The sequence below is a fragment of the Prunus mume genome, linkage group LG3 (assembly GCF_029339155.1).
Source record: "Prunus mume cultivar Tortuosa linkage group LG3, ASM2933915v1, whole genome shotgun sequence".
Taxonomy (NCBI): Eukaryota; Viridiplantae; Streptophyta; class Magnoliopsida; order Rosales; family Rosaceae; genus Prunus; species Prunus mume.
In genome coordinates, this window is record NC_142700.1 from 21,853,008 (window position 1) to 21,873,533 (window position 20,526).

General features: G+C 35.4%; 2 pseudogenes across 1 annotated transcript; one reads left to right on the forward strand and one right to left on the reverse strand.

The window, feature by feature from the left end:
* Window positions 1–2,296: 2,296 nt before the first annotated feature.
* On the forward strand, window positions 2,297–2,874 carry LOC148919102 (uncharacterized; annotated as a pseudogene).
* A 10,720-nt stretch (window positions 2,875–13,594) lies between these two features.
* Window positions 13,595–18,881, reverse strand: LOC103343397 (uncharacterized; annotated as a pseudogene). Its single transcript, XR_016125338.1, has 3 exons — window positions 16,205–18,881; window positions 15,528–15,604; window positions 13,595–14,941 (listed from the first exon to the last, which is right to left on the reverse strand). The product of XR_016125338.1 is annotated as an uncharacterized LOC103343397 (transcript).
* Window positions 18,882–20,526: the final 1,645 nt, after the last annotated feature.

Here is a 20,526-nt window from a genome sequence, read left to right on the forward strand (position 1 = left end):
ATCATCCTTGCAAAAAATTAGACAAATCGGAAACCGTTTCGATATCTAATTGTATACTACAAAATCAATGAATACAGTGCTTCAAGAAAGTACTAAAATTTCAATAATTCAATTAAGTGGTCAAATGATATCGAATTCAAGTAATATATATATATATATATATATATATATATATATATATATTTGGTAGAGATGATTTTGGATGAGTATATACAAAATAGATTGTTTGGATGAGTGAAATACAATACAGAGTGGGCCCTACAAGAGTGTCCCTCAAATAACTTATTTGAGGGATCCCTCAAATACAACCGAAGCTCCCTGTATATATATATATATATATATATATAATCCCCTTCTATTGAGGGATTCCTCAAATAGTTTTATTTGAGGGACACCCTTTAGAGTTCCCTACTAATTTTTTTTTTCAACGATCCAAACAGTATCGATTTTTGAAGTCTATATTCATAGATCATCATTGCAAAAAATTAAACAAATTGAAAACCGTTTTGACATCCAATTATGTCCTACAAAATCAATGAAAGCGGTGCTTCAAGAAAATACTAAAATTTTAATAATTCAATTGAGTGGTCAAATAATATCAGATTCAAGTGTTTTTTTATTATTTATTTATTTTTTATTTTATAGAGATGATCTTTGAATGAATATCTACAAAATAGATTGTTTGGATTAGTAAAGTATAATACGAAGTAGGCCTTACAAGAGTGTCCTTCAAATAAGTTTATTTGAGGAATTCCTCAACTGAAGCTCTCTCTCTCTCTCTCTCTCTCTCTCTCTCTCTCTCTCTCTCTCTCTCTCTCTCTCTCTCTCTCTCTCTCTCTCTCTCTCTCTATATATATATATATATATATATATATATATAAACCAAGTATAAAAATCAACTACTCAGGTTGGAACTTGGATTTAAATTTTGAATGAAATACTTCGAGGCTTTTTAAATATTTACTTGGGCCTAAACATGTTGGAAATATCAACTAATCCAAGTTTACCTCAATTACATGAAACATAATTTGGAATCTACAAATTATAGCTTAAAGTACCAAAAAAAAAAAGTTGATTGTTAGATGTGGGGTTGAGTGAGGCACTAAGCCTCCCTCAGGCCAAGGGTACACTGAGACACAATTTGATATTTATAATGTTTCTTCAAGCTGTTTATAAAAAAACGTAGAGTTTCACATGTCTTTTTTTTCTTTCTAATTAAATAAAAATAAAAATTATACACTTAATTAAATTAAAAATTATCATATATAGTAATTAAATTAAATATTAAAAATTAAAAATTAATTTTTTTTTTCTAATCAACGAGACGTGGAGCTCAAGGTGGAAAATAGGGAGTGGGAAATAGGGAGGGGGAAAGAAGGAGGGGAAATTACGGAACGGCCTTGCATATTATTTATAAAAAAAATAATATTATTATTATGGAGCGGCTCTGCAAATTACTTCTATAAAAGGAAACAATGAGAGAAAAAAATCAAACTCAAACATAGAAAACCTATCTCCTCAAACTCAGAAAAATCTAAACCCATCTCCTTAAACTCAGATAAAAAATGGCCTCTTCATTCCCATTTTCTCTCGATCTAAACCGAGCTCTGCCAACACAGGCATGGGGGGCATAGAGATGGCAATGTGTCGAATCGGGGGTGGGTATGGCATTCCTATCTCTATCCCAGTTAAGCTTTTTCCCCCCATCCCCGCCTTCATACCTGCAATATTCATATCGGGAATTCCCATCCCCGCCTTCGTTGGGGAATGGGTTCCCCGACCCGCTCTATTATGGAAAAAAAAACCAACATATAGCTACTTTGTTGAAAAAAAAAGGTACTAATTCAAGATAATGAATATATATATAATATATACTTATAAGAAAATATAAGAATGTTTATATATGTATTGGAAGTTAACTAAGTAAATAAATAGTGTGGCTTAAGATTTATATAAATTATATAAGTATATAATATAATAATATAAAATATAAAACTTAGTCGATACAATCACTTTAATAGCATATTTATATATACCATAATATATATATATATATATATATATATATTATATTCTAAACGGGGAGGGTTCAGGTTGGGGATTAGAATACCATCCCCGCCCCACCCCAAACACCATACCCAAAAAATTCCCCGTACCCATCCCCATACCCCTTTTTTGTCCTTCATACCCGACCCATTAGGGTTGAATCCCCACGAAGACCCTTACTCGCGAGGAAAATTGCCATCCCTAGGGGGCAAGGGGTTGCACCATTGTGGATGCCCTACTTTGCTTCCTTATGAGGACCAGTTATCGTAAACGACACTCTTTACTCCTTGAGAACGATATTGCTGTTGGAGTTGTGAGGAGTTTGGTGACTCCCAGGGATGTGCGTGTGCTGGGAATAAGGGATGATAACTGAGTGGTGAGTGATGCCATGGCACTGAGAGCGCAAAGTACAACATCTGTTGCAAGTGTGGGGCATCGCCTCATTGTGAAATCCCATGAGGTAGAGGTGCTAAAAGCTCAGTTGGTTGCAAAGGGGATTTGGTTGAAGATTGTCAGTGTGTGATAAGGAGTTTGAAGAGGGAGAGGGAAAATACGGTGGAGGCGAATCGACATCTGCTTGAAATATTGCATGAAGAGAATCAAAAGCTATCAAAGATGGTAGATTTTTACTCTCAAGACATGCAAAAGCAGCTAGAGGCCTTGGATCAACCAGGTAAACGCAAGCATCGAGATCACAACACAAGTTATGTTCAATCTAAGGGTGTGATCTTTGGGAGCTCAAGTGATGAGCCCCAAGAAGCTGTGCGTGAAAATCCAAAAGAAGAGATCTAGAAGGCCAAACTAAAGGCTCATATTGTGGAATCATGAAGCGCGCCTTAATGTTTTTAATTTAATGTAATCTTATGTTTCTTTTTTATTTCTTTTTTAAATGTGAAATAACATGTTTATTAACACCCTTTTTAAATTGGAAACTAGGAATGAGTAAATAGGTTATTAACTAGGTAACTTGTTTAATAACCTGCTTAAGACGATCTGAACTCGACACGACACGTTTATTAAATGAGTCGAGTTTGGGTTCAGTATTCTTGACACGTTTATTATCCTGACACGACATGAACCTGACACAACCCAACCCATTACCGCACGTATGAGCTTCCATTTCAATAATAATCATTTGTTAGTTGCTAACTGCTCATGATGGGTAGGGTTTGCCCTGTTGGCGTAGGGCCTAGATCAACCCTCATACAACCAATCACTTTAATGCCTTACTTAGTTACAAGCCCACATAACTAGGCTAGACACTTATAAAGCATAGTGTATAGCCTTATAAGTCTTTATGTTTGTTAATAAGTTTTTGATGTGAGACTCTAGTGTTGTGTTGATTTGTTTTTGTAGAAGAGCTGGAGATATATAACTTGTATATATCCAATGTGAGTTGCGTTTGCTAATTAATTTGAAAGCAGATGTTAAAGTGATCATCATGGTCCAGCATTAAGTTCCATTCAATTGATATATGCTGAACCAACATACAAAGAAGAACATACATGAAAACTTAAGCACCAAAAGCTTAAGATTCACAAGCAAGGCCATAATGAAGAATGGTCGGTTATGTTTATTTGATGATGACAAGGAAAAAATATATTAGATGTTGCTCTGATTTATCATCATTCAGTTTCCATGAAGATGTTAACTCCTCAGGACCAATAATCTTCAAATCTTTAACCATTCTTAACCCTTTCATGAATTCCTCTATTTGACCTATGAACTCTAAAATACTTGAAAGCTCCACCGTCTCAAGCAACTCAAACTCAACCACACTTCTAGACGGATCAGGCAAGGGATCACCATCCATACAAGACAGTCGCACATCAGAAGGCAATGATGTAGGACATGGTTTGTACTCAGTCATAGTAAACCGTTTCAATAAATGAACCACATATCTTGTCTAAGAGAGAAACAAATTGTCAGGAAACTAATTAAATTCCATTCCAAGAAAAAAATTGTATCGTCCAGAATTATATCGTGGTGTAGACCCAGTAACAATTATATCGTCCACGTACATGAGAACATATACTGAGCAAGAAGAAGAGCGACGAATAAATACCAATGCGTCATAGTGACTGTGAACAACCCACTGGGCAAGAAGAAAGGTACTAAGGCTTTGGAACCAAGCCTGGGGTGCCTGCTTAATGCCATAAAGAGACTTATGGAGTCAACAAACATACTAAGATCGAGAGGAATCATGAAAACCAGGGGGTTGTTTCATGTACACCTCTTCTTGCAAGTACTCATTCAAGAAAGCATTTTGAACATCAAGTTGTTGAACTGACCAATTATAAGAAACAACAAGAGATAAAATAGTGCGAATAGTGGCCAGTTTGACTATCAGACTAAATGTTTCTTCATAATCAAAGCCTTCTTTTTGGTTGAATCCCTTAGCAACAAGGACCATGTCTAATTTATTACGAGTGCATCATATTCATCATTCATTGCAACAAGGACCATGTGTTGATTTGGCAACTTGCTTGTATATTTGTGTGTTCTTAAAATAAATTAAAAATTTTATTAAAAAAAAAGAGTTTAGCTTAAATAAAAATTTAAGTTTGGGTATTGTATTTTTCCTTGTAATAATAATAATAATTATTGTATTTTTTGATATTTATTTGATTTAGTATATTTATTTGTTGTGCCTAATTTTTAAACATTAAGGACAATGTTCATTTCTAGGTTCGGGGGTATTGGAGTTTAGCACGTAAATTTGATTTTTCTTATTTTTTTTTCTGTTTTATTTTAGTCTTGCTTTTTTATTTGTTTATTTTATTTTTATTTATAAAGTCACTTTCCAAACTGTTTGGGCCAAAAATTGACACACCCAGTAAAATTAGGCCCGAATAAAGCTGCAAAAAATCAAAGAAAGATGGAAGCCCAAAAAACCAGAAGAGACCAGCCCAAGGCTCATCAGAGCAAACAAGGCAATAGGAAGAGGGAGTCCAGAAATAGGAACAATCCCACGTGACATCTCTGGGATAAAAGAAAGTCAGCAATGGCAACTGTCATAGAAGAAGTGATTGAAAGGTTCATGACATCAAGTTGATTCTGAAAAAAACTGAAGATCAAATCCCTCTTACGTATATATATGTATATTCTGAAATTTTTCTTCTGTCTTTACAGAGAAGGTAATTCTCCCAAGGAGATAAGCAAGTTACAATCTCAGAGAAGGATAAGCAGGAAAGCAGGGAGCTGTCCAGAAAAGAAGTCAAAACTAACCATCACAGGAAAAATCTCATAAGGGGCAGTTGAAATTGGGAAAGAGATTAGGTTCCTTTTCAAGAAAATCAGGGAAGTGATTGCCTATTTGAGAGCCTATCTGCCAAGACTGAAGAAATCCTATTTTCTTTCTTTCCATTAAAAAAGAAAAAGGGGGAAGATATCTTTGCCGCCCAATAAATAAACACAATCACCCTACTCCAGAGAAGAAACAGTTTACTATAAATACAAGAAGGAGTGAACAGGGTAAAGGACAACCAAAAAATCAATCAAAAACAAAAACTCAAAATGATCACTTGATCTCAAAAAACCTTCAAAACACTGAAGCAACCAAAGCTCATTGAGCCACAACAAAAACAACAACAACAATCAATCCAACACTCAAGTCATCAATCAAACAAACAACTCAAAATCAACCAGAAGCTCACTTGAATTCCAAGTGAAAACCAGCTTTAGATTAGAATTCCCAAGGTTCAGACTTAGAAAATAAGTCATTCAAAACGAGATTTCTCTCGTTACAAATTTGGTTTAGCAAAAAACCAAGACAGGTAGAGCTTGAGCTTTTCCCAAACATGAAAACCTCAACAAATTTTACAGTGCAGTCTCTAGCCCACTTGAAGTCCTCGAGAACAGCCACTTCGCCTTACAGATCAAGAAAGCGCGCTTCGCCCACTTAGAAGCTTCACAAAAGCTTAAGGTACATTGAAGCTCTGCCAGAATCAACCTTTGGTATCGATTTATAGTTGAAGCTTAGCAGTCAAGGTTGTCAACGGTCCAGTCCAAAGCGTCTCGTCCGCCGGGCATTTCAGTCCGAACAGAACCTTCCATCTCGACAGAAATGGAGTTCCAACTGTATCTTCATCTCTCTAGCATGAGTATTTATTGTTATAGTTTTGTAAAAGGCGTTCGCCTAAAAACAGTTTAAATTCCATCAACCATTCTGGCCAGAACAACCTCTTTATACTGAGATAAATTGTTAAAGTTCCTCACCAGTCTGAGGCAAGAAAAGAACTTACTTGGGAGATATTCCTCACCCAAATTCACAATCGTTTGTTTGCAGAAATCAGTAACTTGGGGCGCAAGTTATCCATTCCAAACTAAGTCTGCTAGAATTTTTATTACTAGCAGTGGCACGCTCGCACACCAAAGAAAGCTGACTTGTTGACCAGTCTATGGTTCTCAAGGCAGTGGGGAACTTTGCCCTTCCATCATAGGAGTAAACGCAAAACGGGCAAACACAAACACATATGATGAGACTGTGATTAATGTTTGCATGACTTAAATGAAAATTGGATTTCACTTTATTTTATTTTAATTTTTTTAAAATTAAATTAAGAAATTAAAAATTAGGGATCGTTCTAGTATGATATGTTTGAAACCTTCTTTACACTTGCCATTTGTTTCATAATTTTCCAATTGAAGGATTTGCATGATCCAAAGAATTATATCAAGCATAAATTAAACTTGTATAACCGTATAAAGTGAGCTTTTGAGCCTTGTGCTTCAATTCATGAGTGTTATACACACTCTTATTTTTTTGTCATCCAAGTTGTTGTTTGATCTCATTATTCATTGATTTGGTTCAGCACTTAAAAGTCATTAATTCTTATGCAATTTAATTACATGACATTAAAGAAGTGATATTAAGGCCCTCCTTGGATTGTTTGTGCCTTTCAAGCTAACCTTATGCATGATTTTCCATTGTTAACCATTTTGAGCCTACATTTAAACCTTTTCTTTCATTTAACCAATTATATTTCCTTGCCTTAGCCTGCAAAATAAGTATTTACCTTTCCAGGGAACTCATGAGCTTTCATTGAGATGTGTTTTTCATGCTAAGTTTAGAAAGGAGTACTATGCTAAAAAAATAAAAAAATAAAAAAAACATAGAAATCACCCAATTGGTGAAAGAAAAGAGAATATTGTGATTAAGTGGTGGTTGATTGAAAATTCATTTTTGGGTTACTTTATTGGCCATAAAAGTAAATTGGTGGTTGTTCTATTAAAAGAAAGGAGTGTGAATCCTTATAAATGGAGGTACAAGGAGTTTTGATCATGTAAAAAAAAAAAAAAAAAAATCTAATCGTGATGATTCGAAGTCTTGAAAACAATTGTTTCATGCTCTTACATTGCGAGTTCCTTGGACTTTGTATTATCAATACCTTTCATTTCTCACTCACCTTACACCCTTGGCCCCATTACAACCTATGTTAAAGACCTAAATTGATCCTAAATGTCATGTGATTGAATTGCATTCATTTTCCTACTTTCAAGTGTTTGGCATCCTTCTTGAGATCACATTAATGCAAATTCTTCATCTTTCTTTTGCGAGTTAAGTCTCTTATGGTTTAACTCTAATCTCATGTTTATAATTGAGTGATGCATTATAGCCTATTATGAGTGATTCATTTGTGAGTGGACAACTTTGGTGAGATTTGAAGTTGAATTTGTGCTTTGTATGATTTTTGAAATTGTGTGAACTGAGAATGAAGAATGAGTTGCATTTGGCTATCACACTACTACACTTTGAGCATGTTGTGTTTTGAACTTTGCTGCCTTGTAAATGATGTCTAAAACCGAGTTTTTATTGTTAAAATTTTTGAGTCATGTGCATGAATCGTTTCTCTTCTGAAAATGTTTGGAAAGATTGTTTTGAGACTTTTTTTTTGTTTTGCTCAAGGACTAACAAAATCTAATAAGTTTTCTAACCACTTTGTTTTGTAGAGTTAGTAAAACGTTTGTGGGTATCGTATTTGTTAAACCCTCAGGAGACACAACTCCTTCTACTAGGGATGCCTAGAGGTTTAAAGGCTCGTTGCATACGCTCAATGCAATTGAGTTACTTGCAAAAGTAGTCTAGCTAACTTCTTGTTTTGTTTTTCTCTTTGTTTTCCTTTTGTTTTACTTGAGGACTAGCAAAATCTAGGTTTGGGCGTATTTGATTAGTTCATAATTACATATCATTTTGTACCCTTTTAACTTATGATTTGGTTATTTTTTTTAGTTAAACTTGTGCTTTTGACCCTCTTTTATCTTTGTTTCAGTGTATTAAGTTTTGGGACTCATTTAATGCATTTTGGAGTCAAGTTAGCTCAAAATTGTGTCTGCAGATTAGTTAACTTCACAGATTGGACTGAACATGCTCAGGAAGAACCAGCTAATGAGCCATACATAATTGAAATATGTGGAAGTCTAGCTTCTGGAACATTTTATAATTCATGATTCCGAGTCTTCTAGAGGAAGTTATGCAAGTTTTGGCAACTTAAGGTGAAATTCGGCAGCATTTGCGTTACTGTGCCAAAAATGATATTTGAAGGCCTTTCCGATTTTTCCTTGAGCTAAGCTACATATGGTTGGAAAGATAAGACAAAGCGCTTCAAGTCCATATTTTCCTAGATTTTTCAGAATGGAGGACAAAGCCCAAAATGAGCCTACAAGATGACTGCTGTGCATTGTTATGCATGACATATGCATAAGCTAATTATTTTTGGTGGGAAAGTTAGGTAAACTTGGTGAAATGGGTATTGTAGGTAGAGGAAATACTCAAATCAGATTTTTACTTCCCTTAGGCCACCCAAGAGGGGGAGCTCTCAAACATCTCTTTAGAGCTCCTCTCTCTTCTCTTCCTCAAATTCTCTAAGTTCTCAAACACACACCTAAGGTGGGTGAACTCTCAAACATCTCTCTAGAGCTGCTCTCCCTTCTCTTCCTCAAAATCTCTTAGTTCTCAAACACCTCTCCCTTCTCATTCTCAAAATCTCTAAGTTCTCAAACACCTCTCCCTTCTCTCCCTCAAATTCTCCTAGATTTTTCTTTTAAGTTCTCAATTGTTGTAACCGAATCCTTTGGCTAAATTTTCCTTTATGTTTTTTCTTAGTTGTACTTTCGTTTTCATTATCATGTAATTTCTTATTTTAAGTTTCAAGTTTGATTAGTTTCCAAGTTTCAATTACGGTTCTTGTTCTTATTCATTATGCTTGTAAGTTAATATGCTTGTTTGAATGATTGATCACCATTAAAACTTGTATGTTAGCTATCTTAGTTGGAATTAAGAGTAGACACCATATGCTTTAATTCGAATTGAACTATGAATAGGAAGAGTATGTATGCACATTTGACAACAGGGATTAGATACATGCTTGGTTGTTTAAAACATTCTTCTATGCTTAATGGATTTCTAATACTTAATTTAGGTTTGACAACAATGATCTAATTAGGAAATTAGGAATATAAGGTTAGAACTAGACACCATGGCTTAATCATACTTTAGCTAGAATCAATCCATGAATCTGAATTGAAATTGTTAATTGATTTCTTTGAGTTAGTTGTTTTCTTTCTTTCTTGTTTTCTATTTTGTGCAGGGAATCAAATTGAATCAATCTATCCTCAATCCTCGTGGGATCGACCTCGCACTTACATGTGCTACTACCGAACAGCTCGTGCACTTGCGAGTATCACAAGTTGAGGATGCAGCTGAATCAATTTTTGAGTATCTAAATTCGACAACAACAACATGAAGTAGGTCATTCAGCTCCTTTTGAAGTTATGCAATTTTGGGAGGAGCTATTCTATAAGGCGCTTTAACGAGAGCCTTTGCTCCGGGGAGCAATGGTGGTTAATGGTTCTTCTTGGAGGCAAACTCCCAAAGAGTTTATCTGGCAAGAAATCCTCATAATCTTCTAGCACACCATGAATTTTTCGAGGGATCACTACATTTTCCATCTCCTCCTTCTAGAATGGCCATATACAAAGGTTCTTGTCACTTCACCCTTTTTAGCATTGTAAAACTAACAACAATAGGGGCTCGCGTGGAGGCTTTAATTTTTCCGAGATCACGCTGGGTTGTTTGACCATGATAAGCAGATTGTGTACGGTGGAAATGGGGATTGCCTTCTTTTCTAGGAGGAACTCCATCCCAGTATCACATCAAAATCATCCATGGGCACTATTTTCAAATCAGTTTCGTCGATCTAGGTTCCCAGTTTGACTTGCACATGATTTTCCACTCTAGTCTTGGGCAACACTTCTAAGTTCACCGCTTTCATAAGACCCACGTCCTTCTGGAGTTTCAATCCCAATATCTTTGCTTCACCTTCAGAGATGAAATTATGGGTGGCACCAATGTGACTCATCACATTCTTGGCAAACTTCCCATTGATGCTAGCTTTTGTAAACATAAGACCCTTCTATAGAGACTTCATTAATTTGTTAATTTGCTTCTCCATTGCTCCTGAGAATCGGAGTGCTCCCATATGTCCTGCCTCAACTTTTTGTTCTTACTCCTCACCTGGTTCCTGTGAATCAATAGAAGCTTGTAAAGCATTTAAAGCATATTTATAAGGGCATTCGGCCACACGATGTGGTGTGTTACATAAAAAGCAGGCAATGGGTCTAGGTTTGAAGCCTATGGGATTGACTGGCCAAAAGGTTGCCGAATCCCTCGTGTTGACTGGCCTTCTTTCACTTGTACTTGAACTTGATGGTCATGGCTCCACTCCCCCACTTTTGTTCTGGTTTTGCTTGAAGGGCTTATTGTTGTTTCCACCAGAGAACGATTGACTCTTTCCATTAGATCATGACACGTCAAATATGTAGTTAGTGAGATGCTCGTAGAGGTTTAAGTGGAAGCCAAGTCTTGGATTCTTTGTCCTTGTTCTTATCCACGGCTTCAATCCTTCAAGGAAATGGAAGAGTTTTTCCTTCTCGAGCATGTCCCTTATGTCCAGCATAAAGCGAAAGAACTTCTTCACAGTTGTCGTAGGGCAATGTACTCCACACTCCACCGTTGCTCGAAAATCCCTAGTCAGCTCATTCACCGTCACCGACAGAGCTTGAATGTCGTTGTCCAAAGCCCATATTTTCTTGTCATCAGGAGCTCAGGTGCATGTGCTTCCGATTTTCTTTCCTTTCTCGAGGGCTCAAACCCGCTCATCAAGACCCTCTAATGCCTCCACCTTCACTGAGAGGTCTTGTAACATGTCTGGCAAGCCTGCTAGCTCTCCAGGTTGTTGGTCTATCCAATCAAAACGTTGTTGGTTTGTCATATTAGGGGCCATCTTCAAATTTGAGTCGAGTTGGCCTAATACTGACTGTAACGGGCCAAGTAGTTTGCTGATGGTTCAGACCGTGCGACAATTGCCGAGTAGTAGCAATTGAGCCAAATGAGTACATCGTAGGCATCAAACCCACACAATAATTAATGTTGAGCAATCATCAAGAAAACAACAAACATGCAACAAATGATAAATGTCAACTCGATAATATGGCAATAAAAAATAGAACAATCTCACAAAGCAATACACGAGGCAACATTTGATTGAATAATACTTCATTTGTATTGATTGACAAGAGAGTACATGGCACAAATGTATGCTACCTGTACAAGTGATCTAGCCCATAATTCCTCCGACTCGTCACTCCCCTCTCTATAGCATTTTATGCATTCTCACTTGTTACAGGAAGAGACATCGCTTGTGCTTAAGGGTCATAATGACAAAATAAAAGAAAATGCATCATTTTCTAATTACCAAAATACCCCTACACAACAAAGCAGCCATGGGCTTGACTAATGACCTTGGGCAAGCAAGGTGTGCGGTATTACAAGTGCAGCCCCTCACACTTTGTTTGGCACTGTTATGAGTCATGATTGAGGAGGTAAGGCCATCTCCAGCCATATGGCTAAATGTAGTCCAGGGCTAAAAATTTAGCCCCCCAAAATATTAATTTTTTAAAGAATAGTGCAGGGCTAAATTTTTCCATCTCCAGCCATGCAGGGCTATATTTTAGTGTCCTTCATGATCTATTATTTTGAGAAAAACTATAGTACAACACTCATACATTCCACAACTATATATTGTTTAATTTAATTAAACTAATATTTAGAGACAATATTCCATATATGACACGTATTAAGAACAAGATTTCTGAAATGTGGAATGAAATGAGTGGGAGAGGTATTTATAGACAAATTTTAGGTTTTTAATTTTTTAAAAGAAATAATAATAAAGCCAACAAAGACAATTAAAAAAAAAAAAAAACTGGAAGGGTTCAAGGGTCTGAGCTCAATGGAAACTGGAAGGGTTCAAGGGTCTGAGCTCAACGGTTATGAACAAGATTTTTTTTTTTTTTTTTTAAAACAACACTTGAAAAGATTGCAAAAGTTGACCACATTTATTATTAAAAAAAAAAAGAAAAAAAAGAAAAAAAGAAAGGGGAGTGGGTAGGTATGGATTCCAATAGTCATTGCCAACAAGAAACAATCAAAAAGCTTATATATATATATATATATATATATATATATATATATATCCAACTTTTAAAAAGGAGAGTGGGGAGTGCTTTAATGATTGGTCGTTGAAAAGCATATGGATGAGGTCAATTATAAATTTGGCCTAGGCCAAAACTGGGTTACATTTGGCTCGGTTGGAGGGCTAAAGGGCCAAATGTGACCCTCCAAATTTGACCAAAATTTTATTTAGACTATGGCTGGAGATGAGTTTTGCATTAATTTGGGCTAAAGATGGCCTAAAGGTTGCATATGGGTGCAAAGAATAGATTCCTTCCTTAGGTTTAGCATTTTTGTGTTCGTTTTTCTTTGAACTTATATTTTTGTTGTCTAAACGTTTAGTTATCTAACTTTAACGAAATCAATTGACGAACACAATTAAGTCACTAAACTATTTTTTTATTTTGATGACATTTTGTACGAATAACGAGGACATGAAAATTGAATTGCCATTATAAAGTACACATGTTACTCAAAAGATGAGCTGGCAGAGCAATACACATGTTACTCAATGCTCTCTAATGTAAATTGTTTGATCTCCGCCAAGTCATCAGCCACAAATTTACTTAGTCTAGCCTAAAAATCTTGAGTTTGATTGATTAATATGTGCAATTACAAAGTTGTCAAAGGAAGCTAAAAAATCCTAGCTAAGCATAACCTAACAGAAAGATCACTAAAGTAATATTAACATGTTTAGATACATGTAGATAGATACACATTTACTCAAACGTTAACCAATTAGCAAGTTAATATGGAGCTAATAAATCAACGAGGCGTATTCCACAATGTCATGTGATAAAACTGTACAATGTTTTTTTTAATAATTTTTTATAGCTGGGTCACTACTGTACATTGTTTAAGTCATCATTTTCTAGGTTTTCTTCAGATATGAGTTCATCCAAAGCATAACCTGGTTTTGTGATTATTCTTTTCTTGATCAGTAACTTTTGTTTTTTAACATTCTTGATCAGTAATAATTTACGCCAGTAAACGTGAAATTATTTGTATCTTACAAGTTCTTGAACACTACAACTGTTCTTTATGGAAAAATCAATACACTATTTTATTTATTTATTCAATACAACTTATTAAACACAGTTAGTTACATCTCTCAAGTCATTGACCAAAAAACCAATCGAGCAAAAATAATGGAAAACGAAAAAGATACAACACATTTTATTTTGTATAGGACTATCCTCAACTCTGTTAGGCTTTGCTTTTGATCATCTTCTTCTCTCTTCTCCTCAATTTTCCTTGGACTTTGTTATGTATAAGAAAAGAAATAAGAAGGAAGAATATTAGGAGACAAAGGAAACTGAAAAAGAAGCCAGCAATTAAAGTACAAAAATATAGAATGAATTGGGCATGTTCTACAAAACCACCACTCCAACATGTTTTCTAGTATACCCAAACTAGAATATTCTACCATTACTCAAGCATTCATGATGCATGTAAAAATCCAATCTGGCTTGTCGAAAATGCAATGAACCATTTCATACCTAGCTAGTGATTTGGAGAAGGCTATAGGAAAATTACACAATATAACAGGTTCTGATCTGACAATATTGTGCAGCTATGTCAAAACTAAACTTGTGACAAGTTAATTATTGTTCCCATGTATATGGCATAAGGTGGAAGGAAATATTAGCAAGTAACCAATGGTATAGGCATACACCAATCACAGTATACCAGATATATAACCTCTGTATTCGCACGACAAAAATAAGAACACATTGAGAAGACACATCTGCATCCTTGAACTTTCATTAAACATAGTGCTGATTACATCTCTCAAACATCATACATACCAGTTGCCAAACATATCTACAGAGCCTGAGATCATAATGGAAGCGAAGTTTCTAGACTGCTTTATAAGATTTCAACACTACTCCATCAAGTTGGAAGGGTAGAAAAAATTCAAGCAGCTAAGAAGCAAAACTATTGGTAGAACAGAAGTAGAACATATAAATAACCTAGAAAGTAGGTGGGAGAAAACTAATTGGATGAGTTCATTAGAATTAACCGTCAAAGGCACAAATATTAAGGAAAATAAAGGGGAGGGGGTATGGGGGTTGAGCATATACATCTAAATAGCATTCTCCTTGTCAAGTATCTTACAGACACCTTTGTACACCATCCCATTCATCCACTTGATACATGCCCTTTTGAAGTAGACCAAGAAACATATAGTAATAAATAAATAAAATAAAATAAAAAATCAGAGTCTAAGAGACTCAATAAATCAAATCACTAGAAATCACCCCAAGAAATCAGTACACTTGACCAAATTCCTGGATAAAGTTAGATGTATTGCTGCTACCTCATTGATAGTGCTCCACTGATTCTGTAGGATGTCCAAACAAATGCTTTCATCAACATAAACTGAAAAGGGAACAAAAGAGGTGTAACTTAAAACTAACTAATGTGTTGGGAGTTACTTTCTTCTGAACACAAAAATGCATATTGACTAGTAACATGTAATGACAGGATATGACAAAAGAAGCTTTGTTTTCTTCTTTTGGCAATTGATGACACAAAAGAAGATTAAGTCATGAGAAAAGCATAATACAACAGAAGAAACAACCCAGATATCCTTATAGGTAAGTGAGAAAACACTAATCCTAGAGGTAAGCCAAGAAAATTGACACCACAACTAGAATAATTGCAGAGGCCTACAATAACTTTTATATTCATCCCATGTATGATAAAATCCTTTACTGATTATGCCTTTGAGAACTAAAATAAAATAAACTCATCACTACCATACATACACTTCATAATAGGCTATAAATTCAAATTTTAAAGCTTCACCAGATCTAAATCAAGTACAAAAAAGGAAAAAAGCACCATTATTAGCTCAACATTTTTATCGATTTCAGCATAATTCTACTCAGAGAAGGCCTAAGTATTACAGAACCAAATTGGGAATGAAAAGTACCATAAGAAGTAAGAAGTCTAGAAACCTTACCTCCCTCCATACAGCAACAAAATCCTGCCTGTTTGGACTCAGAAATGAGTTCACCAACTTCTCAACCTGAAAAATTACTGAACAAAAGAATCACTTAATTAGGCAATAATTAACAGTACATCTTAATCAAAGCAAGCAAGAATAAGTAATAAAACAATAAAGATAAGAAAGGCATATTCCTTGAAAACTTGTACCCACCTATAATATAGCTGAAGCAGATATGGAAGCATATTGGATCCTTTTTCTTTTTTCTTCCAATTTCACATTCACATTCACGGTATAAAAAGAGATGTGTCATATAATAACGGTATGACTGGGAAAAATAAAACAGTTTTAGGATATATGACATAAAAAACAATGACCTTATTCCGTGGTTTTGTTTGCTTCATCTATTAATGGTGGTCATGAATTAATCCACTTTTGTTTTCATTTTAAAACTTTGCTAAACAAATGATTCATTTGTCACCAGTTTATTAAAAGTTTTACTCTTCATTCTTAAGTTTGCTAAAAATGTGTGTCCAAAATGCATGACGGGTAAATTTACTAGAGAAATATAAAAAACTTTACTCTCCAAACAACTATCCCATATGATACATGGATTTATGTTAAAAGCGAAACTAAGATAATTGAAGATAGAGGTCTGAAAAAAGAATTTGAGACTTTAAACATATACTTGCCTCATGAACTTCACAAATGCTTGTACACTCTGTCTAGTACTGAAGCTACAATCAGATTCTGGACTATCCTTAATGACAGGTTGAAACATACACTCGTACACTTTGTAGTACAGAAGCTACAATCAGATTCTGGAATATTGTTAATGACAGGTTGAAACCTGGTACATAGTACAACCTCAACGTCACAGTTTCTAAGCTTGTATGACAAAAAAATCCAATCCTCCATGAAACAACATTTAAGATCAGCATTATGTTCCATCAATTCCCTCGATCAACTCTGAATGTGTCTCAGGATGAAGCTGGCAACCCATCTTCTCCATGATGCCTACCAGCGCAGATCCTCTATTGATATGACCCTTCTTAATCAAACCATCAATAATAAGTTTCCAAGCTACTTCATCATAGTTATACCCACAACGAAGCATACTACAAAACACTGCCTTTGCCTTCTCGTTATTCTGTTCATCAAAAAGCCCACATACAAGCAACTTGCATGACTCCAATGCGGGTAAATAACCATGCTCAATCATAGTATCCACCAGCATTGCTGCCTCTCCATACACTTGCAACTCACAGCAACAATTAACAAGAGAATTATAAATATCTTCGCTTGGAGAAATACCTATATCTCTCATATGACCATATAGCTCTGGGCCACTTCCAAGTTTCTCTCTTTGCAAAGTCCCGCTATAAGCTCACCATAAGTGTTCATATTGGGAATACAACCATGTCCAACCATCTTCTCAAAGAGCTCTAAAGCAATTTCAAAACCCATTGTCTTCCATATATCAGTAATATCGGAAGAGGAGACATTTGAAATGATATCAAGGCCACTTTCATTACTGTTTGCCGTAACCAACTTTTTGTCTGAGAGATATTTGATTAGAAAGGAATAGGTACGACGAGAAGGCTCACAACCAGAATCAAACATGCACTTAAGAACATTAAATGCACCATCTATTAATCCCATACAGACATATGCACCAATTAAAAATGTGTAAGTCAATGAATTTGCAGAAATTCCTTCTTCATTCATCTTAATCATCACCCTCTCGGCTTCATTTATATTGCCTAGCATGCAATATGCATGAATAAATGGGTTGTAAGTAATTACATTCGGTTGGTTACCAGCAGAAACCATCTCATTGAAAATTGTATGAGCACGGTCAAAGTCACCTTCTTTCAGTGCCTGATTAATTAAAATATTATAATGAGGGACTGTAGGCTTCACACCAGTACATCACATCTTTTCCACAAATAATGATGCTTCCGACATTCTGTTCTCTTTGCATAGCTCATCTGTCAAGGCACTGAAAGTATATGAGCTTGGCAAACAATCCTCAGTCAGCATTCTACCAAACAAAGCAAGGGCATAATTGATTTTTCCAACCTTGCAGTAAGCATCAATGAAAGCATTAAATATCACTGTATCTGACTTGATTCTTTTCTCCTTGACAGAATCAAACAGGGCATGAGCTTCCTCTAATCTCCCCTTTTTACATAGAGTGTCGATGAGAACACCGTAAGTAAATTGGTCAGGAGCCAAACCACTTTGTTTCATCAAATTTAGCAACCTATAAGCACTATCAAAATGACCTGCTCTACACTGTCCATGGATTAATGAGTTATACGTAACCACATTTGATGAGAGCTTCCGTTTAAGCATTTCATTAAGCTGCGTCATTGCCTGGTGCACCATATTCCTTTTACAAAACCCATCAATCAATGCATTGAACGTTTGAGCATCTGGACAACAATGATTTGATTCCATTAAGTTAAAAATCTTGGATGCAGCCTCAACCATTCCATCCTTACAATACCCATCAATCAATGTCTTGTATGTGACAACATCAGCAACCAATCTTTTCTTCACCATCCTGCTTAGCAACATTCTAGCATCAACAAGCTTATGTTCCTTGCACATGCTATCAATGAGCACATTATAAGTATAAATATCTGGTTCACAACCCTTCCCTGTCATCTGTTTAAATAGATTAATCGCTTCTAATTTCCTTCTGGATCTACACAGAGCATGAATAAGAACGTTAAATGTTCCTGCATCTGGAAAACAATTATCGTCTCCCATGTGAGAGAACAACTTGAAAGCCTCGTCAATCCAATCAGCCTCACAAAGCCCATGTATCAAATAATTATACGAAATCATGTCTCTCCGACAACCATTATCCGGCATTAGCTTAAAAATCGTGAGAGCGTTACCCACATCCTTATTCCTACAACGCCCCAATATCAAGGAATTATACGTAAAAGTATCGGGGCTGAAACCTGCCTGTGCTATCCTGCTGACATACAAGTCAGCCTCAACCACATTGCCCAATTTACAATAAGCAAGCACAATGGCATTAAACGTACTCATATCTGGAGAAATCTTATCGGCCAACATTTCCAAATACACAGTTTTCACATCGTCAACGGGTAAAAATTGAGACAATGAAATTAGAATCTGGTTGTATGACCTGAGAGTGAGCTTGAACTGGAGGGGTTCTGGGTTCTTGGGGCCGCCACCGCGGTTCAGCTGGAGCAAAAGGTCGAGCTGCAAGCTTTTATCATCAAAATTTGGAACTTCTGAGCTTCGGCCAACAAGCCATTGGGAATGAGAAGGTTGAGGAGCTATGAGGAGTGGGAGTGGACGCTGTGCTTGAAGCGACGTGTTCGGTAGAGTTTACTATCAAAGGAGGAGGAGGAAATCAGTAGCTAGGGTTTTGAAATGCATATAAATTTGTATGAAAATTCATGGAGTTAATTGGGTTTGAGTTAATTCATACAATAGCATTCTTGCAGAAAGCCTCATATGCAGCTTTATGGAAATCAAAGAAGGCAGAAAAGAGGGAAACAAAATAGAGGGACAGAGGTGCATCCTAGGGTGGGCTACAGTGGGTGTTGCTTGTTGTCCACCTCCGGTAGTTGTTATTAATCTTTTTATTTATTTATTTATTTTTAATCAATTATCGTATAAATATCATTTTTATGAAAAATTAATCAAAGACATAGATCGTTTAAATCGTTTAAAAATTAATCAAATCGACAATTTTGGTAAAAATTAAGATTCTAATGATGTAAAAGACGCACTAGTATAGTGGTTTGGAGTACTTGTTTTCTATACTAGTTTGGAGTACTTGTTCTCTCAGAAGGTCTTGAGATTTGTGTAGTGTGTGTAAGTTTAGTACGTTATCCCCTCTCATTAGAAAATATAAATAAAGTAATTTTTTTTGTTGGAAAAAAGTAATTAAAAATTAAAGTGAATATTGCAAAAATTACTAGAAATTAAAAAACATGAATTTGTCAGTAGATTACATATTTAACCGATTGATTTTTTCCTAATTTCTTATAGCATTTCCACCCATTTGCCATGGCCAAAAGGCACGGAGAGGCAATGGTTGTTATTATTCATGTAAATAGTACCTGCCCTTGCAATTTTTTTGTTGGTTTCCCTCCCACCCATTGCTATGGCAACCTAATGGTAACTACTATTCACATGAGATATGAATATAAGAATTTGTATAGAGTTTTGGTGTGGGAAGTGAAGAATATGTCTAGGTATTTATTAAAAAAAAAACTTCTAAAATTTTAGTTTTTTTTCCCCTTTTTTTTTCTTCAATATTTTGTTATTTAAATTGGCTGCTGACATTAGCATTAGGTCAGCTTGCCCAACCTAATGGAGCCCACTCCTTGCCTGGGCTGGGCTTCACCGTTGGACTTCTTTTTGGGGCTGGGGCCTCTGCCCATGCTGGCCTGCACGGTGGAAGTGCTCTTATTTAAAAAAGTACTAACACACAACCCACCTCCAATGCCCCAATCTCACGACTGGGTGTATTTTTGGGTAAATACAAGGTTTTTTTTTTGGGGATATTTTTTATTTTTATTTTTATTTTGAATTCATCTGCTTTTAAATTTTTTAAATAATTTAAACAATATATAAATTTTTAAGTCAATCTTAGCAACAAAAAAAATGCAATGTGGCTGGTAAGTGGACCATAGTAGGTGGCTGGTGAGATTCAAAGTTTTATAATAGTTTCCTTTATTTTTTAATATTTTAATTCATATAGCTAGTTTTACTCCTCAATTTAACGGTAATATTAACAATTTTTATCGGTAAGACAATTTTGATATTAAATGAAGAGTTGAAGGACTATTGAAATGAAAATTTTAATTGGTGGACTAAAATAATACTGGGACAAAAGTTGGGGGACCATTTCGATCGAAAACCCTATAAATAATTTAGCCATCTTTAATTTGATTGAATTTTTTTTTTTTGGACAGAAACAATATTTGAATGGTGATTAAGAAAATGAAAGTTCTCATAA